This window comes from Canis aureus, chromosome 23, assembly GCF_053574225.1.
Source record: "Canis aureus isolate CA01 chromosome 23, VMU_Caureus_v.1.0, whole genome shotgun sequence".
Classification (NCBI taxonomy): Eukaryota; Metazoa; Chordata; class Mammalia; order Carnivora; family Canidae; genus Canis; species Canis aureus.
In genome coordinates this window covers 11,733,142-11,757,500 of record NC_135633.1, presented here as the reverse complement: position 1 = coordinate 11,757,500, position 24,359 = coordinate 11,733,142, and the positions used below count along the sequence as shown (strand labels likewise).

General features: G+C 34.8%; 1 protein-coding gene across 19 annotated transcripts in view; it reads right to left on the bottom strand.

Annotated features, from left to right (window-relative positions):
- SOX6 (SRY-box transcription factor 6) overlaps positions 1-24,359 on the bottom strand; it is a 665,852-nt gene that overhangs the window by 368,015 nt on the left and 273,478 nt on the right. Inside the window, exon 1 of one of the 19 annotated variants that reach the window (XM_077866369.1) lies at positions 6,010-6,137. The exons of the other annotated variants lie outside the window; for them this stretch is intronic. The gene's annotated coding sequence lies outside the window, so the exon portion shown is untranslated. Of the gene's footprint in view, positions 1-6,009; positions 6,138-24,359 lie in introns of those variants that run through there. 19 annotated transcript variants of the gene reach the window in all.

Sequence of the window (24,359 nt, the reverse complement as noted above, 5' to 3'; positions counted from 1 at the left end):
ACAAAATATTGTGGAAGCCCAAAGGAAGGAGTAAATAATTCATTTTGGAGGGATCAGAGGCATCACAGAAATCCCATTTAAGTGGGTCCTGAAGAATAAGTAGAAGTTCATCTGGTGGAAATGTCTGGTGGACATTCTAGGATGTGCAAGGCAAGAAGATACAACAGAATGTGGTCACATTCAAAGAAGGACTTCAAAATGGCTGAAATATGGGATGCATGGTGGAAAAGACAAGAAAAAGATCCAGTAGGACAGACTAACAACAGATTGGAAAGGATTGGAAAGGATTTCAAATGCAATCCAAAGTAGTTTGGATTTTTATCCTCAGGGAGATAGAAAATTATTGAAGGAACTTAACCAAGGAAATAACATGATCAGAATTTCCCTAAGAAAAAATCTCCATGGCCTTAAGAATGAGTCTCCAGAAGGTGGTGTATATATTTATGCTCCTGTCATTCATATTTACGTATGCTTAACTGCCTTTTTCTTATCTTGTCCTTGGTGTTCTGCTGGACATGTGATGCTGACTGGTGCTGACCAGTTCCCTTCTACCTCCACATTCTTTCAGTCTCTGTTTTCAGTCTCTCCGACCACCACTGATAAATGCTGCTGGAAGAAGGTAAATGAACAGTGAGGGGGAGGAAAAGATGAAAGTATATGAATAATCACAAAAGAAATATCTGGGAGAAAGGAAAACGATGCTGTATGAATAAAAGCAACAATGCCGAAAGTGTATTGAGTACATACTATGTGCCATGTTCATTATTGATGTTTCTCAGGACCTCATTAAATCCCAACTCTGCAATGAAGCTACTGATTCATGCCTGTTTTCAGATGAGCTAAATGAAGCTTAGAGTAATTTGTTTATCATGCTAGTAAGTGCTAGAGAAGACTTGAACCAATTTTGTCTGAGTTTAAATCCCATGCTTTCAATTTTTACACTCTTTTCCCAGTGATATGACCTACTGAATACTGACTATGTGCCAAGAACTATGCTACCTGCTTTAGATGGTTTAAAGACCCACAATAACCTAAAGAAGAAAACTGAGGCTCTGGGATATTAAGTAACTTACCTTAGGTCACAAAACCAGCAAGAGGCAGCACCAGAGCTTTAAGTCTAGCCTGTCTGACTGTGCCTTTCCTATGACATTATGATGTATATATTCCCATCCCTTACTCCTTCCCCCCTCACTAAATCCCTCCCCTTTTCTACATTTCCAGAATCTACCTTTAAGGCTTAGCTAATACCTTATCACCTCCAGAAGACTTTCAGGAACATATCAGCCCACTGTTGCATTCCTATTGCAATGATTTGTACATCATTTACCTTGGTCAAGACAAATTTGTATTTGTCAGTTCCCTGTTCTTTTTATGCTCTATGTCCCCAGTCAGTCAACCCATGAAAGTGCCCAGTAGCAGCTTCCTCAGGCAGTTTGTAGCATCCAAATGTACCTTACATTACTTTCAACTAAGCCTCTAGAGGAGAAGAATCATGTCATACAATTTGTATTCTCCAAGATAACTGGCAGAGTCCTAAAAATATATTAGGGCTTAGTAATGTATTGATTGGCTCCAGCATACCTTAAAAATGGGACATTTTTTAAAATGGGAAGTTTTCAGTAATAATAACAACAGTAACAGCTAACACTATATATGTGTGTGTGTATATGTGTATATATATGTATATATAGATAGAGAGAGAGATACTCATAACAATCAATGATGTCATACTATGATTATGCCTGTTTTACAGAGGAAACTGAGGAACAAAAAAGTTAAATGACTTGTCCAAGGCCACACAGTTAATAAGTGGCAGTCAGGATCCAAACTCCTGCAGTTTCATTCCAGAGTCAGCATTCCCTTGTCTACATTACAATACTACCTGCATTCCATAGATGTTCTAAGATTAAACAACTCTCACACCTTAAAAAATTAAAAACTCACACATTACTACTGCTATAAACACTGTTTCAGAGGAGCTGTGGAAAGGAGAGTCTGTCTGTATTTAGTAGAAAACCTGAGCAGCAGATACAAAGCTACTGGGAAAACAAGAAGAAAAGAAAATTGAGAAGTATTTCTCTTTAAAAAAAAATAGAGTGTGCCATTTTTGCACAAAGTTTCTGTGATTTATAAAGCATCTGTACAAACTTCCTCTCATTAATACACCAAATTATATAGCATACCTCCAGAGTGAGCAACCATTGTTAGCAAAAACCCTGCAACTCTACACCAGAATCATGTAATCTTGATCCAGTGAAATGCAACCACCTCTGGACTGACACACAACAGCTGTTCAGAGTGTCAGAAAAATGGCCTGGTGAAGGTCCCAAGGAAAAATTGGAAAACAGAATGTTAATTTCCAAATCTTTTGAACTTGATTAAGCTGTTGGCAAAAGCAGGGAAAAAAATACAAGATATATTTCTACTTTAAAAGGGCAACAAGAAATTCTTGATGATTTAGAGATGATGAAAAGTAGAAGCAAGTGATGTAGGTTTGTGTATAATTCATAATTCACAATTTGTGAAACCCTTTACCGTGCAGTATTTCTTTTAATTCATATAATAACTTGGTATAATCAGTAATATTATCATCTCTACAAAATTGGCCTATACAAATAGGGCTCAGAAGATAATGTTCCACAGTTACTTAGCTAAGACGTGGTGAAGTGGGGCCTAAAATCCAGGTCCTCTAAAATAAAGCTCCTTTTTTGTATCATGTGATTTTCTCTTGAAGAAAATGGAAAGAAGAGCCTGACTCATTTTATAGAGAAAAAAAAGTACTAGTGTTTTCAAATAGACAATGACTAAAGTATAAGAATGACAGGTCTCATCTCTCTTTGCTCTTTGAAGGAACTGATACATCTCCCCCTTTCAATGTAAAATAAGAAGTAATGAGCAAAGGCCTTCCTGGTTGCTTTCCTTCTCCATGTTCCCCACCTTTACTCCTCCCTCCTAGGATCTGGACAGCGTACCAATCTCTGAAACACAGTACAACCACAGTGGTGTCACAGACACAGGAAAAAACAAGCACCATGACTCTCTTCAAGGAAACGCCAAAGGAAAACCAAAGAAACTCTAGAAACCTGAAAACAAAGCAATTTTCTAACATAGCACAGCAAAGTTCTCCAGAGGAAATGAAACTATAAAATGATTATGCAAAAGCATTGTATGATGCTTGCTCTGTGTATGATGGGGAGTATAGGGAAGCTAATGGAAGAAAATTAAAAAGCAGGCAGGTCTATCTAGAGTTTATTATGGCTGCAGAACTCTATGTCACAAAGTAAAGGCAACAGAGCTCAACGGGCAAATCTACCCTTTCTCAGAACTGAACATATAAAACTCTTTCAACATTCATATGTAAGAAATGGTAAGTCAGACATTTTGCCGTAGAGGCAGCCACTGTGATAATGCCCACAGTGGATATCCCTGGGGACATCTCTAGTTGTAGACATGCCCATAAGCTTTGGCAGGTTGCCAGTCTAACATGTAGACACATGGTTCCAGATAAGGAAGGCTCTACTTAACCCAAGTATTATTTTTCTTACCATTCTTCTTTTATTAATTCATTCAATATAAATGTCATATGCCTCGCCCTGTTCTAGATTCTGGGGATAAAGCAGTGAATAAAATAAAACCCCTGCCCTCATGAAGCTTGCATTCTAAGTCCAAACTAAAATACATGCAAAAAATAAATAAATAAATAAACAAATAAATTAATTAATTAAAATAAAATAAAATACATGCAAGATTTCTTCCACTTCTGATATCGCATGGCTCCACTAATAGAGAAAAATCTTAAATTGCAAATGTCCCATGCAAAGGGATACTTTGAGCACCTACAGGTATCATGTTAGAGCCTCAGCATCCAGGATGCTTCATCCTCAGTAAAAGCTTTAAAGTGAATAGAGGCAATCACTACATCATTGATGGCAAAATGGAAACTCAAGATGATTAAATAAATTACCTATGATTACACAAATAGTAAGTGGCAGAGCTAAGAACTGTACCTTAACCTAATACTATCCTAGGCCCACTTAATAATTTTGATGAAACCAGTTCAGACTTTATTTTGAAGGACTATTCAGTTATTTAAAGTCAGTTTCCCAGCAGTGAGTCTCTGCCTCTTTGTTTACTTCTGCATTTATTCCCTGATAGTATGAAGGATTTGTTACATGTTTGTTTGTTTTAATTTCCACAAATACTCAGAAACTATACCTAGCATATAATGCTACTGGCACATTACCCAACCAATAATACTATAAGGAAATTTTATTTTCAAACCCAACGTTTTCCTTCTCTCCAGAATCTCCCTACTTCCGTTGGGCTAGAGAATCTTTAACGGCTTCTGGATAAAGACTCTGGCTAAAGACTCCAGCAGGAATTAGCTAAGCTCAGTACACAACAATAACCTTACCCCAATATTTTTCCCTGGAAAAAGCATCCAACAATCCACAATCCAGGGCTTACAGGATGAGCCCTTACCAGGTGGGTTTTTTCTAAAACTTAACTGGTTGACCCAAAGACTTGCATTTTCAGGGAAAGGAAAACTTTTTACCTGCTAGCCTAGCTAAGGGTAATTTTCTTTATTGCACCAACAAGTTGATCTACTCTGCAAGCACTTCTTCCTTAGGGAACTCAGAGATTGCACAGGAGCACTAAATTGCAAGCAACGAGACTTGAGCTCTTGTTCTAGTTCTGTCATTAATAAATTATTTTACATTAGGCAAAATCACTTATCCTCTCTGGGGTTACTATACTCATCTATAAAATAGGGAGAATAATACTTACCTTGATTGCCTCATAGGGTACTCAGAGGTAGAACACATGAACTAATGGTCATAATATCAATTTGAAAAATATAAAGCACCACACAAATGTAAGGTAGCACAATTAATTATTAGTATTATTACTCAGGATTACTGTGTATTTCAGAGGCTAGAAAACTGTTTGTAAAATCAGTTAGAAAGCGGCAGGAGCAATGTGACACGGCAAGAAGACCAAAGCTTGAGAGTCAACCTGAGGTAGAAACCCAGACTTAGCATGATCTTGGCAAGTTCTTTAAATTCTTAAACAAACTTAAAGTTACCTCCTCTGAAAATGTGTACAGTATACTGTAAAACTTCTATGAAGAATATCTAACAAATACTTACATATATATACCTGAAAGCATCTTGCTCATATGGTATAAAATGGTATCGTTACTATGAATTTCCTCTTCTACAAAGCTTAGAGTGTCAGGGTTTTATCTAGCATTCATACCATGTGAACAGCTGAAACATCTGTAATAACAAGCACTTGAAGCTGATTTTAAAAGAAAAAATCACCACCACCAGCAACAACAGCATCCCTGATCAACATATTAAAGCAAAAAATTTAGATGGTAGTTAACCCAGCATATTAGCAATTGGGCCAGGGTTTAGGAACCAGTCGTATCAATGGGTATTTTTTCAGTCACTCAGACAAACTGTTGTGCTTATTTCAAATCCACTGCACTGAGGCTCTCTTTGTGATTGTGGATTGTTGGATTATTGCCTGAATTTCTGTCTTCTATGAAAACGCCAAATGTATAGAAATTTCAGTCACCGGATTAAACGTTCATCTTGACAATATATTATGCTGTTTGGTGTCATGCTGACATCCTATTGATGATGTTCATGACTTTATATGCTATATTTTGTTCTTTGGTTTCAGCAAAAAGAAAACCAAAAAGCCCTTAGACTAATGAATTCAGATTCTTTTCAGACACAGTGCTGCTTCTCTTCCCTGAGATCAGGAAAGGGATATATTTCTGGTTGCAGACATATGTGGTACAGACATGAGATCACAGCTTTAAGCTTAATAGAAGAACATAACAATCTACTCACTGTTTACACTTTAGCCCAAAGGGCAGCTGGAAATCACAACCAACCATATGCAGTGCCGAACAAGTGGTCATGACTTTATTAATAAAGCCAAGCATTAACGAATAAGATTCTGGGAATGGTACAGTGAGGGGCAGGAGTGTCTTACCATAGGCCCCTCTAAGTACTAGGCAGAGGGCCCAGGCTATTGTTGAAAATGTCCTTTGGGATTAGACTGCTCTCTCTGCCAGGATTTCATTTGCCATCTTTCATATTTCCCAGTTCTCCCATACAGTGTTTAATCAGCTGCTGGGGACTGGTTAGAAAGGACTCCTATTCTTCTTACATCCTGACATCCTAAAAAGGGAATGAATTACAGAATTATCTACAACAATTAAATTAAATCACACAAACAGAATGCTTTTTATACTATGAAGAACTATTTCAAGTAGAAAAAGACACAAGTGATATCTCATTTAATCCTTCCAAGTCTATGATAGGTATAATAATATTAGCCCCAGTTTATTGATGAGAAACTGATTAAGAATACTGCAAGTAAACTGGGGAACAAAGCTTTATACCTAGGTCTAAATCCCACACTTTTGCTATTCAACAGCTGTCACAGAGAACAAATTAATTGATAATCCATGGCTATTTTCTTTCTGCATTGAGATGTATACAAATTTACTAGGCAAATGTAGTACTCAAACTTAAACATTGAAGTATTTCTTATGCAAATCAGTGTCACAATTTACAAGTCTATCTAGTTCTTTTATTTCTTTTCTGTACCTAACAAAGTCAGGTACCAAATTTGTAACCCAAATACAAAAATCATAGGACAAGTGTCAGAGCATAAAACCATTAAAGAACCTTCAAGCTTTTATCAAGGTGAGTTGGCTCTACTGGGGCAACAAACATTAATAATGAATAACTCCTGTGAATATGCCTGCTGATATACATGGTGCAGAAGTCAGAAGTTTGAGGCAACAACTAGTTCATCCAAGTAAAGTTTATTCAAGTGTAATTAAAAAAAAGGGGGGGGCAATCTGAATCTCAGTCCACTTCCTCAGACTAGATTTAAGGTATATAACTTGGATTTTGCTGAAACATATTTTGCTTTTAAGTGTGTTCTGATTTTGGTTTTGCTTTGTTGCTGAAACAGGAGTAAAATTCTTACTTTGAAGTACTTTGTATTATCTTTTTTATTGAAATTATCACTGTCAGGCTAATTATACATTCAGTTTTCCATTGGGCCCAGCATGAGAACGATATTCAGGAAAATAAGAACAGAGGAAAGAACAATGTTCTAAATGTCCTTTCCCCTCACATCAAACCAGATTCATGATAGGCAAAGAGAGAGCTTAGTCTCTACTGAGATCCCTGATGATGCCACTGGGAGCCCAAGCCATTCACACAGTTATTGTACAGAATGCAACCACATTTTCTCCCTTGGGGCCTTTAAAGAAAAGGACTGGCTCCCAACCACAGATAGTAATATGTAACCACAGCACAAGGCAAGAGTAAGAGAATGACCCAGTGAAGAATGGGGTTTTTCTCCAATAATTATCCCAAACAACTACAAATCACCTTGACATATAGCTTTCAATCTTACCCTTCACTTAGACACATTACCAAATGAAAATGAGAGATTAACAAATGCTAGGAGCTTATAATAAAAGCGTGAATGGGAAAGTAATAATAGTCAATATTTCCAATTAAACACTAGTATTAGCATAGAGAGAAATTGTTGTCTAGTACTTCAAGATAATATACATACACAAACATAAAGCCTATGGACATCATAAAAGTAACTTTCCTAGGAAGTATTAAAGTGTCTATTGGAAACAAAATAATCCTTAATTAATTAGTATTTCTATTATGATTCTACAAATTATAATAGGCAACAGAGATATAGCAAAAAGAGTACTGAGCATTAAATAATCACTAAAAACTATAAATCTTATTTTCTGCAATATCTAAGTTCTTTGAAAGTTTATATAAAAAGTGAACAGATGTCTTTTCAACAAATGATACTAAGAAAACTGGATATCTTCAAAACAAGGGATTTGAACCCTTACTTTACCCTATTCATAAAAAAATTAACTCAAAATGGATCAAAGACCTAAACTTAAAAGCTAAAACTATAAAATCCTTAGAAGACACAGGGGAAATCTTTAGGACATTGGATTTGTAATGATTTCTTGAATGTTCTGCAAAACCACAGGCAACAAGAGAAAAATAGATAAGTTGGACTTTGTCAAATTAAAAAACTTATGTGCATCAAAGGACACTATCGAGTCAGGGAAAAAACAACCCACAGAATGGGAGAAAACTTTTTCTGATAAGGGATTAATATCAAGAATATACAGAAAACTGCTACCACTCAACAAATAACTCAATTCAAAAATAGGCAAAGGATTTAAGGAGACACTTCTCCAAACATCTACAGATGACCCATAAATGTATGGAAAGATGTTCAATATCATCAGTCACAAGGCAAATGCAAATCAAAACCACAATAAGACAAAACACTACACCCATTAGGATGGCTATTATCAAAAAATGGAAAATAACATTTTTCTCACCTACTACTAACTCCCTTACCTTCTTCAACAAGTCTTTGCTCAAATGTCATGTTCTCTATGAGTTCTATTCTGATTATCCTATTTAAAATTGCTTCCTTGCACTATCAATTTGCCTTATCCTACTCTATATATTTTTCTTTTTCTATAGTACTTATAAACTTCTAATATACTATATAATTTACTTACTTATGCTTATTGTTATCTGTCTTTCCCTTCTATAATATAAGCTCCATAAGAACTAAAATTATTTGTGGCATTCGCTAATATATTTTAAGTGCAAGAATAGTACCTGGCATATGATAAATGCAATAAACATTTGCTGAATGAATAAATTAATCTCTTACATGGAGACAGAAAATAGCTTAGAAGTTTTGAAAACCTAATTATTCTTATAATTAATCAGTTTTAATCCCCTTCAACACCAAATATTACATATATCACACGAAATAACCAAAGTACTATGGCTTACAATGGAAACTGTTCCCCTTAACATTTCAGTGGAATGAGGTCTTAAAATTTTATTCATATCAACATTCACAGTACTGTGCCAGTTATTTACTTATTGTCTTTTGACTCTCACATCACCCTTCAATTCTCTGCTCTGTGATTCTGGGGCACTATATTTCCCAGGCTCTCTTGCCAGCTGGCTTCCTATTCGATTCTGCCAATGAGAGGGACTAGTGGGAAATTAGAAGGTAGGAGGAGGAGAAAAGAGACTTCCTTTTTCTAGCTCCTGTCAGCATCGCTCCAACAGCAAAATACACTTATGGCTGCACCATTTTACATTCCCACCAGCAATGGCTTCTTTTAGCACTCCCAATGCCAGCTGCCTCAGAGATACCAGCTGGCCACACTCTCTCCACGATTAGAGCATAAGCCATGCCATGTTTCCCTCCATGATCTGAGCACAAGTCTCACAGCATACCCTCTCCCCACAAGTCAAAGCCCCAGTAGTAAGATTTTCCAAGTTCCAAAGTCCAAGGAACCCAATTTCCTCCATTTTGTTCCTCTACTCCTATGGCTGGAAACTACTCCCTACAGTTATTAATCTGGGTTATCTCATCTTCTTTTTTTTTTTTCTTTTTCAGCCTTCTAATTCCTGTGTAACAAATTCCCTCAATTAAATCCCACCTATCTGAATTCTTTTTCATGGTTTTATTCTCCTGACTAGATGTGACTGTACTTGGTACAGAATAAAACTGCAGGCAGACCAAAAGATTAATGAAAGAATAAATTTCTATTTTCATCACTTAGAATTAAACTAATACAAATATTTTCCATACTAACTTTTTTTTAAATGTAAGATTACCTTTATTAGTATCTAAACCTTAGGTTGAGCTACTGGCTCATGAGTTTTCTATCTTTTTTTAAATTTTTAATTTCAATATGGTTAATATGCAGTGTTACATTAGTTTCAGGTGTACAATGTAGTGATTCAACAATTCCATACATCATCCGGTCCATACTATCTTAACCAAAGAATGCAAAAAAGAGTGTTTCAAATAGAACAAATAACAGATTGAGATCTATAAGGTACTATGCTCATATTTATATACTCTCATAGTGGTAAATTTTTATCTCCTCTCTCTGGCCTATTCTACATGTCTATTTGAATATATAATATGCATGCCAAATTTAACACATCCAAAACTGAGCTCCTGATATTTCCTCAAACCTGTTCCTTCCAAAGGCTTTCCCATCTGATTTACTGGCAACTCTATATCCTTATAGCTTCTCAGGTCAGAATCCTGGAGTCATCTTTAATTCCTTTCTTTCTTTCATCCTCCAAATCTAATCTGTTAGAAAATCCTGTTAGTTCTTATTCCAAATACATTCAGATTATAACTACTTCTGACCACCTCCATTGCTACTCCAAGCCACCAATAACTCTAATCTGGATTATTACAAGAGAGTTTTTTTTTTTTTAAAGAGAGTTTTAAGTGGTCACTCTGCTTCCACTCTTTTGCACCTCCACAATATATTCCCAGCAACAAAGTGATCCTTTTAAAACTTAAGTCAGCTCATATCACTCCTCTACAGAAAATGTTCCAATCATTGCTCAACTCACAGTTTATAAAAGCCAAAATCCTCACATGATCTGAGTTCCTATGTGATCAGGTTTCTGTTACCTTTATGACTTTATCGCCTATTATTTCCTCCTCACTCACTTGTCTCCAGCCATTCTGGTCTCATCTCTGTTCCTTGAATATCCTGGCTCATTTCCATCTTAGAGCCTTTTGCCTTGGTCTCTCCCTCTGCCTGGACCACTCCTCTTCACATATCTGCATGGTTCCTTTGCTGTTATTTCAAGTGTTTGAACAACATTATCTTCTCAAAGACACATTCCCTGACCATTCTATTTAGACTGCACACATCTCCAACACTGGGCGTTCCCTATTCTCTTTATTTTTCTCCATAGCATTTATCCTCTAACTTACATAATTTACTTTTTTAATATTGTCTTTCTCCCTCCACTAGAATGTAAGCTCCTTAAATTTCTGTTTTGACAGGAATTTATGTTTTGTTCATTGCTCTATCTTCAATGTCCCCAGGGCCACAGGGTGCCTGGCACATAGTAAGCGCTCAGTAAACATTTGTTGAATGATCCAAACTCCAAAGCACCGAAGATTGAACAAATATAAAACATGCATGGAGGAAACCTCTTGCACCGTTGGTGGGAATGCAAACTGGTACAGCCACTCTGGAAAACAGTGTGGAGATTCCTCAAGAAGTTAAAAGTAGAGCTACCCTACAACCCAGCAATTGCACTAATTGGTATTTACCCCAAAGATATAGATATAATCAAACAATGGGACACCTGCACCCCAAAGTTCATAGCAGCAATGTCCACAGAGCAAACTTGTGGAAGGAGCTGAGATATCCTTTGACAGATGAATGGATAAAGATGTGGTGTGTGTGTGTGTGTGTACATATATATATATATATAATGGTATATTACTCAGCCATCAGAAAAGACGAATACCCACCATTTGCTTCAATGTGGATGGAACTAGAGGTTATCATTCTGAGTGAAATAAGTCAATCAGAGAAGGACAATCATCATCTGGTTTCACTCATACATGGGATATAAGAAATAATGAAAGGGATTATAAGGGAAAGAAGGGCAATTGAGGGGAAACACTAGAGAGGAAGACAAACCATGAGAGACTCCTAACTCTGGGAAACAAACAAAGGGTTGTGGAAGGGAGGTGGGTGAGGGGATGGGGTAGCTGGGTGATGGGCACTGAGGAGGGTACTTGATGGGATGAGCACTGGGTGTTATATTATATGTTGGCAAATTGAAGTTAAATTTTTAAAAAATGGTATGCTCAAAAAAAAATAAACATGCATGGAATTACAATGTGACATATACATGCATATATGACCTGAACTATATTTTGAAGAATAAAACTCTATTATAAATTCCAATATTGGGATCCCTGGGTGGCGCAGCGGTTTGGCACCTGCCTTTAGCCCAGGGCACGATCCTGGAGACCCAGGATCGAATCCCACGTCAGGCTCCCGGTGTATGGAGCCTGCTTCTCCCTCTGCCTATGTCTCTGCCTCTCTCTCTCTCTCTCTGTGTGTGTGACAATCATAAATAAATAAAAATTTAAAAAAAATAAACTCCAATACTATAGTGAGTACTATACCAAGATTATTTATTCTTTTCCATCAAAATCTCAAAATAAATTTATAATCCTACTAAATAATATACAGAGGCTCCCTAGTACAGTGTTTAAGACTCATTTCGCCTGGCTTACATTATTACTTCAACATCTAGTAGTTCTGTGACACTGGGCAAGTTACTCAACCTCTGTACCTTATTGTCATAAAATAGTAACAATAAAAATAATAAAACCTAGCTCATAGAAATTAGGTAAAGGGTTACATTATGTAATGTATTTGAAGCATTTTAACACAGTATGTGGCCTATAGATAATACTCCGTATATTTTAGCTATCATCATATAAGGCATATATGATGCCGTTTGTTGAAACGGAAGTAAGTACTCTAAAATTCAACATTTTTTTATTGCTTGAATTTGTTTATACTGCAAGCTTACTCAAAGCAAGAGTCATATTTTAGACTTCTTTTATATCTGACATACCACTGAATATATTAATTCAATAAATGATTTATCAATTGATTATACCACACATACACACGCACACACACACACACACACACACACATAATCAAATCTAAAAATATAGGTTACAAAAGCCAAGTTAGTCAAAATTATCCAGATAAGTACAACAGGAAGAGCAAGTTCATCAGTTCTATCTCTTCATCTTATCACATTAAACATGTGATACTAAAGTATACTGAAGACTGTTTAGTAAATATACTATAGGCTTTTTTTTAATAAATTTATTTTTTATTGGTGTTCAATTTACCAACATACAGAATAACACCCAGTGCTCATCCCGTCAAGTGCCCCCCTCAGTGCCCATCACCCATTCACCCCCACCCCCCACCCACCTCCCCTTCCACCACCCCTAGTTCGTTTCCCAGAGTTAGGAGTCTTTATGTTCTGTCTCCCTTTCTGATATTTCCCACACATTTCTTTTCCCTTCCCTTATATTCCCTTTCACTATTATTTATATTCCCCAAATGAATGAGAATATATAATGTTTGTCCTTCTCCGATTGACTTACTTCACTCAGCTACTATAGGCTTTTTTAATGTCAATAGATATGCATAGATTTTCTAGCAGAAAAGAAATAATGATGTGACAGATGCTAACTAAACTTTTGGGGTAACGTTTCACAATATAAGTAAGTCAAATCATTATGTTGTACACCTTAACTTATACAGTGCTGCATGTCAATTACATATCAATAAAACTGGGGGGAGGGGATCCTGGGGTGGCTAAGCGGTTTAGTGCCTGCCTTTGGCCGAGGGCGTGATCCTGGAGACCCCAGATCAAGTCCCACATCAGGCTCCTCGCATGGAGCCTGCTTCTCCCTCTGCCTGTGTCTCTGCCTGCCTCTCTCTCTCTCTTTCTCTGTCTTTCATGAATGAATAAATAAAAAAATCTTAAAAAAAAACTGGGGGGGGGGAGAAATAATGATAAATTAACAGCATAGAAAAAAAAGGATGAAAGGAAGGGAAAATGGAGATAGATGGCAGGCTTTATTTTTTTTATTTATTTTTTATATATAAATTTATTTTTTATTGGTGTTCAATTTGCCAACATATAGAATAACACCCAGTGCTCATCCCATCAAGTGTCCCACTCAGAGCCCGTCACCCAGTCACCCCTACCTCCCCGCCCCCCCTACCTTTCTACCACCCCTAGTTTGTTTCCCAGAGTTAGGAGTCTCTCATGTTTGTCTCCCTTTCTGATATTTCCCACTCATTTATTCTCCTTTCCCCTTTATTCCTTTTCACTATTTTTTATATTCCCCAAATGAATGAGACCATATAATGTTTGTCCTTCTCCGATTGACTTATTTCACTCAGCATAATACCCTCCAGTTCCATCCATGTCGAAGCAAATGCTGGGTATTTGTCATTTCTAATGGCTGAGTAATATTAGATGGCAGGCTTTAAATTGAAGAGCCAATCAATCAAGACTGTGGCAGTCATAAGAAAGAACATTGTACTAACAAAGACAGGTTGGAAACTAAGAGTGGGACTTTGCTGGAAAGGCTACTTCTTCAAAAGATCACTCAAAAATAAGCCCAGTTGAGTAAGGGCAATAACTGACTCCAAAATGAAGTTGCAGTTAACCATTGGTCATGAGAAGCTGAAAGACTTTCACATAAGGAGAATTACAGAAAAATTAAAATAAAAGCAAAGTAACAGAAAATAAAATCATCATTAACCATCTTTGAAATGTTAACAACACTAGTATATATTAGTAACTTTGACAACGTGGGCTGGACTCCTGGCTAGAATCACTAGAATGGAAAGATCCTTAATAAAAAAAAATAATAATTATAATAATTAAGGTTCAGATATAGAAATATGTTTTAATTTACTACAAACACCTATCCATCACTTTGATGACATTTCATTATTTCTTTTCTGATGCTATAAAAGCCCATATTAGTTAATACAAGTTATGTTCAGAACTTGCTGTGGCCATATAACACAATCACTTTTTAACTTTTTACAAATGTAATGTCATAATGTATGGATGTATTTAGCAAGAACAATGACAGAGGTAAATGGCACTATGCAGAGTATTATTCACAATAATGTGTTAGGATGTGAATATGCACCTCTATGAGCACCAGTGCAACAAAAAGAAATCCAATCTCATCATCAACCTATATTTATGACCTAAACTATTTGAACATTACATCTCTAACATGTTTTCATCATTCAGAAATAGAATAACAACTACAAAGGACAGCTCACAATGTGAAATTGTACATTTCTACAAAATGTAAAAAAGAATAAATTCTAGACACATGTCCAAAACAGAGATGTGTCAGTAGTCAATCCAAGCTTAATGGGCTCTTCAATTTCTGTACCACTCTTTGAACTCTCTGCCTTTAATTCTCTCCCCCTGGGGCACCTGGGTGGCTCAGTTGGTTAAGTGCCTCCCTTCAGCTCCAGGGTTTTGAGATGGAGCCCCACATTGGGCTCCTTGCTCAGCAGGAATTCTGTTTCTCCCTCTTCCTCCCTCTGCCCCTAAGGCTGTTCTTGCGTGCTCTCCCCTCCCCCTTTCTCTCTCTTTCTCTTGAATAAATAAAATCTTAAACAAAACAAAACAAAACAAAACACTTCACACTCCTTTCATATTATGTTCTTTTCTTTGGGTCCAACTTCCTTCTTTGGGTTACTCTTTCACTACCAAATAAACTTAGTCTCCTATTCTATTAGTTCTTGTTATCTACATATGCCCCTACTGCTCTGGAAATAGTGGAGCTTGCAAGTAAATGATGTGGCATCACTACTGAGAATTTAATTGGTTTCCATAATTTTCAGAGGTACAATTATATCCAGGAATTACCCAATTTTTATTGCAATAGTTTATGGCTTTATGGTTTATATAAGCTCAACTCTGTAATCTTCAAAAATGAAAGTAAATAACAAAGAAGTTAAATAAATATATATGTATATATATCATATATCCTGTGCATTATTAAATAACCATGAAAAAAGGGAGAACAAGAGAGAGGGAAAAGCCCTTGGTTATTTAATAAGGCAGAAAATGGGAAATAAGTCTTTTAAAGCACTATACAGAAAAAAAATGGTATCATCTCATAATATTACACTGTACCACAATTACTTAAATCATAAAGCTAAATCTTTCTTTCTCTGAGCTCCCTATATGCCTGCTACAGTCTGAATGTTTGTATCTCCCCTAAATTCATATGTTGAAATCGTAACCCCCAAAGGTGAAGATATTAGTAGGTGGGACTGTTAGGAGTTGATTAGGTCATGAGAATAGAGCCTCCATGAATGTGATTAGTGCTCTTAGGAAAGAGATCCCACAAACTTCCCAGTCCCTTCTGTCATACAAGAAGTCTGACCCAGAAGAGAGTCCTCATCCAGCCCATGCTGTCACATATCAGACTTATATCCTCCAGAACTGTGAGAAATAAATTTTTATTGTTTATAAGCTACTCAATCTGTGGTCATTGGTATAGCAGCCCAAATGGACTAAGGCAATGCCTCTTCATCATTTAGAACATCCTAAATTCTATATGTACATATCTGGGAACTACTGCTTATAAAATATGGGAAGTCCAAAAACGTCTACCAAAATAATCAGAAAACCTGCAAAAGTTATTCATAATATTTCCCACTGTCAGGAACTCAAAATTTTTTCAGTTCATTAGAATCTCTACTAGTTACAACATATAGGTATTCTGAGGTATACTATCACTAATTCATAGGTTTGTAGATTTGTTTCCAAACCCTCTACATTCTTAATGGTTATTCAGATAGAATGATGGCAATGCATCTCAAACTAATTCTAAAAATTAACTTTTTCAGAAATACAAATGACATTTCAAATATCACATGACATGTATTTTTATTTTTTATTTTTTAATTTATTTTTTATTGGTGTTCAATTTACTAACATACAGAATAACCCCCAGTGCCCGTCACCCATTCACTCCCACCCCCCACCCTCTTCCCCTTCTACCACCCCTAGTTCGTTTCCCAGAGTTAGCAGTCTTTACGTTCTGTCTCCCTTTCTGATATTTCCCACACATTTCTTCTCCCTTCCCTTATATTCCCTTTCACTATTATTTATATTTCCCAAATGAATGAGAACATATAATGTTTGTCCTTCTCCAATTGACTGACATGTATTTTTAAAACAAAAAATAATAATTTACTATTAGTGTATTTACCATTTTTTCCTACCTAGCACTTTTAAGAACTTATTTCCCAACCCCTGCTTAAATGTGCCATAATAGGACCCATGTGTTTTATTTTTTTAATATTTTTTTAAATTTTTATTTATTTATGATAGTCACAGAGAGAGAAAGAGAGAGGCAGAGACACAGGCAGAGGGAGAAGCAGGCTCCATGCACCGGGAGCCCGATGTGGGATTCGATCTCGGGTCTCCAGGATCGCGCCCTGGGCCAAAGGCAGACGCCAAACCACTGCGCCACCCAGGGATCCCCGGACCCATGTGTTTTAAATTAAAGTTGAAAAAACAAGTGATGAGGGGCTGGGTTTTTGTTTTTTGGGGTTTTGTTTTGTTTTGTTTCATAATGTAGTAAGCAAAAACAAACTGATATAGCAAAAGAATTTTGCCCCTGTCACAAATTCATTCATTTTATGCTGTAGCCTCTGTTCTTGGCCAATGCCATATCCTCTGTAAAATCCAAGAAATAGTAGAGTAAAATTGATTTTGAAAACCAAATACCTAAAAAGAAATGACCAGATTCATTGTTATTTATTTTATATTCATTTTCTCTACCTTTTTCCCTCTCCGTCCCCGTCTTTCTCTCATTTTCTACACCTCTCCCCTATTCTCTTGGTTTCTGTAATTATTGAAGCTTTCCTGTTTTATATCATTGTTTTAGGAAAAGGGGATAACCATGGTCAAAAATCACGGATAAAAGAATGACAGTGAAACTTAATGCTACACTATGCCTATTAGCAACTTTTAACAATAGAACTTGGAAATAAAAGGTCATCTAACCAAAAAATGACTACCACCATTAGATCTTACATGAGAAAATAGGTATGATTTCATCAACTTAAATAAAAAAGAAATATCAAAAGTTCAGTATCATTAACAAATACTTAAAGCTTTTTGAAACTTTACTGGTCCATACCAATTATTTTTTTCAGCCTACTCATTCACACAGAAGTTCTATACATTATAAAATAGGGTAATGACATCTTCTACTCATCAAATCTAATGTCTCCAGCTAAGATCAGATACTTCGCATCACTGAACCAGTGTTATGACTGAAGGAAGATGAGGCCTAAAGAGTTTAAACAACTTGCTGAAACAAGTGCCTACTTACTAATTAGAGGCTGAGAGAGCTGGGCCTAGAACGAGTTCTCCAAACTCCAAAGTACCAAAGATGATTTGGGACTAGAATTCAGATCTCTAAACAACAAAGCAATAAATAATATACAAGAAGGACAGAAGAAATGGTCTGGTCCTAAAGAACTCACTAAAAATCTCTAGCAACATTCCCTAAATGATAAATGATCATAGTAATGGAGGCAATTGCAGATCTAATGCAAACAGGATTTTTAAAAAACAATTTGGTTGCTCTCAAGTCATTTATGCATAGTTCTAGCATATATCATGTGTTTTTTTTTTTCTTCCTGCTAGATCTATACTTTCTGAATTAGATTGATTTGAGGTTAATATTAAAATAAACTAAAATTCCAAATAATTCGTAAGGAGTGAGAGTAGAGATGAGAGTGGGAATAGGAAAAGAAAGACAAGCTGGCTGTCAGGGAAGAGTCATCTTAGGATTAGAAAATTGTTGTACTTAATGCTCAAGCATAATCCATGCATGTTTTAAAAAAATTTGCTATAAGTGGAATTTTTCACCCACTTCCTCTACATTCTTGTCCTTTACTGGCTAAAACCTCATTTCAAAAGATGGGTACTGGAAATATGGGAAAACATAAGGAAATTGGATTTTTAAATCACAGTACTCTTGCTAAAGGTAAGAGTTCCACATGATCTCTATAAGGTGAAAGTGAAAAAAAGGAAAGAAGAATTCTTCACGGTCATCATTGAAACCCATGACTACATGTACCATAAGCTCAGCCTAGAGCAACTTAAATCTCCCCAGGCAACTACTGAAAATGGGGAAAGCCTACTGTACTACTGACGGAACATTTCAGACTCCAGACCTGACAATTGTATTTCTTGAACACTGACTAAACCCAAACAGAAAGAAAAAGAAAATGAATAGGAACAGGAAGGGTGAAAGGAGGGGGAGGGGAAGGAGGGTGGAGAGAGAGGAGATGAAAGATGAAGAGATTAGGAAGAAGAAAAGGAAAGGGTGGAAAAATAAGTATTAAGGGGTACTATTCTTCAGCACACTAAAATCTCTTAAAACAATCTCAAAAAAAATTTTTAGACCCTTTTATACAAAAAAAAGTCAAGTTGTTAGTTACAGAGATATTGAAGATATTGGTTGTTATTTGCTTTTAGGAAAATAGGATTTCACTTTTTAAAACACGGTAAAAATAACTATATTATCGTGATTGAGGCTTATTCTCTTTTTCTAGTATGTATACTACATCAAGAGAGATAAAGAGGAAGAATGAAAAGATCAATAAAAACTGAAGGATCCTAAAGCCTTTATTAGCTTCTTTCCATCCTACTAATCAAAACTGTAATGTTAGCTTACTTTCTTGTTTAAATCTCAGTTCCCAGGTATACAAGGACAAATCAGAATAAATATGAATTTTTTCCTCCAACAAAAATTGCAACTTAAAGCCAGTAGGTCATAGAAAGAGTGAGCTTGTTCATGCTAGGTAAGAGTGAAAACACTTTGGGGACACCTGGGTGGCTCAGCGGTTGAGCGTCTGCCTTGGGCTCAGGGTGTGATCCTGGAGTCCCAGGATAGAGTCCCACATCGGGTTCCCTGTATGGAGCCTGCTTCTCCCTCTGCCGGTGTCTCCACCTCTCTCTCTCTTTGTCTTTCATGAATAAATAAATAAAATTTTTTTTTTTAAAAAAAGAGTGAAAACACTTTGTCACTTTTAAAAGAGCTAAAATCAGATCCTCTAAGTAACCAACATTTGTTTTTATCAGAAGAGAGGAAAGTGATTTCATAGCATAAAGAAGAAAAATAAGGTAGTAAACGGAAAAAACCTGAAGACATTATCCTAAAATAATATTTACTGTATTATTATTATTATTATTATTATTATTATTATTATTATTATCTGGTTCCCAGCATATGTGACTCTGCCCAAGCATGTGGAATTACATCTACATTGGTTGTTTTAATATCCTATAGTGGAAGAGATATGTATTTTACTCAAAATTCAGCAACTACAATGTGACAAGCATTTAAAAAGTAAAATGTTTCTTCTACCATGAAATATAAACTCATTAGATATTGGTATTGCACTTCAATGGGAAGACAAATAAGAAGCTGATCATGACAGGATAGTTTCAAACTGTTGAGAGGAGTATAAATTGGTGCATCCTTTCTGAAAGGCAACTTGGCAATATATCAAAATCATTAAAAATACTCTTTGAACTAGATTTTTAAATGCCTAGGAATTTATTCCACAGAAGCAATCATGGTAGTATTCCAAGACTTATATATTAAATATGTTCATTGAAGTATTGCTTATGTAGAGAAAAAATTTAAATGACCTAAATTTCCAGCAGTTAGTATTAACACATTTGACATTTATTCAAGAATTTTCATTGAGTCCCTGCAATGTGCTAAGCACAGTGGATTAGTTAAATAAAAAATGTATCCTTAAAGTAAAACACAATGCATCAGTTTAAAAAATCATATGATCCCAAGTTGTTTTATAAATTTAGTATACTATAAAAAATCACAAATTGAGCTTTTGGGGTAGGTAGGGAAAGAAATGATAAAATTATTCTGAAGTCCATCTGGAAAAACAAATACTTGAAAATACCCAAGATAATTTGAAAGATATATATATATATACATATATATATATACTCATATATATGAGATTATATATGTATTTATATATATAAAGAAGAGATTTATAGATATGTGTATATAAATGTACATGTATATGTGTATACACATAAATTAATATAATAAATATAAGTAGATTTATATATATACATATATATAAAATATCACTAACTAAAAGTGTGTGAAATGAATAGCCAGACTGATTATTAGCAAAATAAGTTGAAAATAGATCCAAATATCTCTAAGAATTTGGTTTGTGATAACTGTAGTGTTTTAACGATAGATTATATAACTAATATTGTTGGGACAATTGGTTCTTTATATCATAATTGCATACCACACAATAAAATAAACAAGCTCCAGATGGATTAAAAAACTAAAAGTAAAAAAAATAAAATCATGATAATGCCATAGTAAAATATATATGAATATTTACATAAAGTATATTTTTATAAATGACACCAAAAGAGGACACTCAAAAGGAGAAAAATAAAACTTTAGATTTGATGAGAACATTTATTTTCTAAAGATTTTAATTGAAGACAAAAATGACAAGATTGGAGAAACATCTATATCATATATAAGGAGTTAATATTTTTGGCATATAAAGACCTCTCAAAAATCAATAAAAGTTAACTTCCCATTAGAATAGTGTGCATTACTTTGTGCTGGACAGTTCTATATATTTTATATATCTTCATTCATTTGATCCTTGCAACAACCCCATGACATATAGGAAACTTTTACAGATAAGGAAACAGGCACTGAGAGATTAAGTAAACACTCAAGGTTACAGAGCTGATAAGCAGTGACCATAGAGCCAAGATTCAAACTCTGTCACCAACAGCCTGACTCCAAAATCCATGCTACTTCTCAAAGGATATGAGAAAGGAAGAAAGGAAGAAAGAGAAAGAAAGAAAGAAAGAAAGAAAGAAAGAAAGAAAGAAAGAAAGAAAGAAAGAAAGAGAGAGAGAGAGAGAGAGAGAAGGAAGGAAGGAAGGAAGGAAGGAAGGAAGGAAGGAAGGAAGGAAGGAAAGAAGAAAGGAAGGAGAAAGAAAAAAAACAGAAAGAAAGGAAGGATGGAAGAAAAAGAAAAAGTGGTGTGTTGGCAAATCGAACTTCAATAAAAAAAATAGAATAAAAAAACAGTGGGGGAGGAAAAAGAAGGAAGGGAGGGGAGAAAAAAAAGAAATGTAATTGAACAAAAAACAAATGAAGAAATATTCCATTTTATTATTACTCAAAGAAATACAAATTATACTAAAAATAAACTGTCATTTTCTATCTGTCATATTGGCAATGGTTGAAAATGATGACAGTATTACGTGTAAGCATGGATGTGGACAAAAAGAGTACTCTTATATGCTGCTGCTAGTAAGAGTAAACTGGTTCAACTTTTCTGGAGGGTATTTTGGCAATATTGGTTAAATACTTTTAAAAAGTGATTACCCAACAATTCATTTCTAAGATTTTGAAGAAATTATCAGAGATGTGTGCAAAGACTGACCTACAAAGGCAGTTACTGCAATGCTGTTAATAATAATAGAAAATCACAACAACCTTAACTATAGATGATCCACTAAACTTTGAAAGGTCCACAAATAGAATAGTATTCAACCATTAAAAATCATCAAAAGAATAGTGGTATCATGGGAAAATGTAAATTATATTATAAACTGTTAAATTAAAAAAAACAGATTAATAGGTATTTGTTACCATATGACTCCATTTTTGTTTTATTTTTTTTTCATTTTTGTTTTATTTTTATTTTTTTTTTCCATTTTTGTTTTAAAGGGAGATATAGATACATACATTAGAGAAAGAAACATAAAATTTTAATACTGGATATATACACAACTTGATATTATAATGATTATATATGGACAGTAGGAATAAAGCTTTTCTTCTTTTTCTTTATCTTTGTATGTGCATGCTTCCTAAATTTTGTGTATGTGACATCTGTTATTTTTGTTGCAAATAATGAAGTTTATTTTAAAAAGAAAAAATATGCAGGAGAATATTTAACGACATGAGAAAAACTATCATGATACATTAACTTTTAAAAAGTGGCTTGCCAAATACCATGTGCAGTAAGACACCATTTTTCTTTTAAAAAATATGTGTACCTAAGATAAGCTTCAAGGTTATAATCAGTTTAAGCATTTCGAGGTATCTGTAAATATCAGTATGGTAGTTTCTTTTTATATTTTACAAATTTTCCCCAATAATCAGTTTGGTTTTTAATCAGAAAAAAATCAGTGGGAAAGACTATATTTTACCATTCTAACTAATTATTTAACAAGCCTATAATTTCTGGAAAAGCAAAAAAATAACATGCTGCCTTCTTATTGTCTAAATAGATACAGAAAGATATCATAGTTTTTCCACTAAAAGCAAATCCCACAAGTGTATTAGGATATTCTATACAATCCGAAATTTTATTTAAGATTTTGAAACTTCATAAATGTATTATATCAAGCTGCAAACGAGCCCTACAAAGCAATCAGGCAAATCTTCTCGATATGCATCCATCTATTGATAGATAGGTAGATATAGTAAAATAAGATAATGCAAATGGTTAAGCAGATGTTTAAAAAAAAATATGCTGACACTGGTCAACAATAAGGCAAGACAAAAAAAATGCGTAAGGGTTAACTATTTGGCAGTGTGGCTTTACCAAAAGTCCAGACCCAAATCCCTAAATACCTGGATTTCTAAGTATGTGATCTTGAGCAAATCAGTTAATCACACCATTTTGGATTCCTCAGCTTTAAACTTAGAGTAAAAAAAAATAGACTCTTTGGTTTTAAAATTACAGTTAAAAATTTCGTACAAATATTTTTAAAATGTCATATGACTAAGCTAATATAAACCCTGGAGTACTTCCAAAATTATTATCTACTTAATTGAAGATAGATGAAGATGGTAATACATGAGACAAAAAGGGAACTTTTTTTTTAAAGAAAGAAAGAGGATGAAGAAAGAAGAGAACTGACATCCTCAATAATAAGGCATTTCTTTAATTGGGAATCAAGTCTTAGGAAAACATAGTGGCTTTTTCCTATTCTCAGAAGACCAGAAGAACTGGGAACCAAACTTGAATTTTGGCTGTGAGCCCTAAGTCTAACTAATCACCCAGGAGCACTTCTCCACATGGAGAAGTTGATACAGCATCAACAAATTCTTTATCAAAATCAACACTTTGTAACATTGAGAAAATTAAAGTGTTGTAATCTATAAATGGCCCAGCCTGTTCTGTTAAAACTTTATCCAAATTGCACACTATGTTTAAAAGCATATTCAAAAAGAGTTTCTTTTTACCTCTCCTACAATTTTTTAAGTTACATATGTGTTCTTCCCTCTCTTAGAAAGTTTGCTTCTTCTTGTAATTTTGCCTATGAGATTTATACACATTTTTCATGGAAATATGCATCATATGGTCAGTTTCATTTTTACTCTCAAGGGACAAAATATGATTTAAATTTTTTGTACAAAAATCTCCAATCCTTTTCATTAACTTTCACTGACTTTCCATTTCCTTAAAATTTTACCTTCTCTCCTCATCTCCTCTTCCAAACCAAATACACACACAAACACACCCAGAGGCACACACAGGCACAATGCCAGACTTTCAAAAATAAACATTTAGAAATAAAATCACCTGAGGATGACAAAGTTGTAAGCTGTTAAAAAAAAAAAAAAAAAGTTTGCTAAGGTAACACAAAAAAAAAAAAAAAGAAGAAGAAGAAGAAAGAAAGAAAGAAAGAAAAGAAGAGCATTTGACATTCTAATCAAAATCTGGTAATTTTTATCTAAGTCAGTGTTATTATCCAAAATAATAA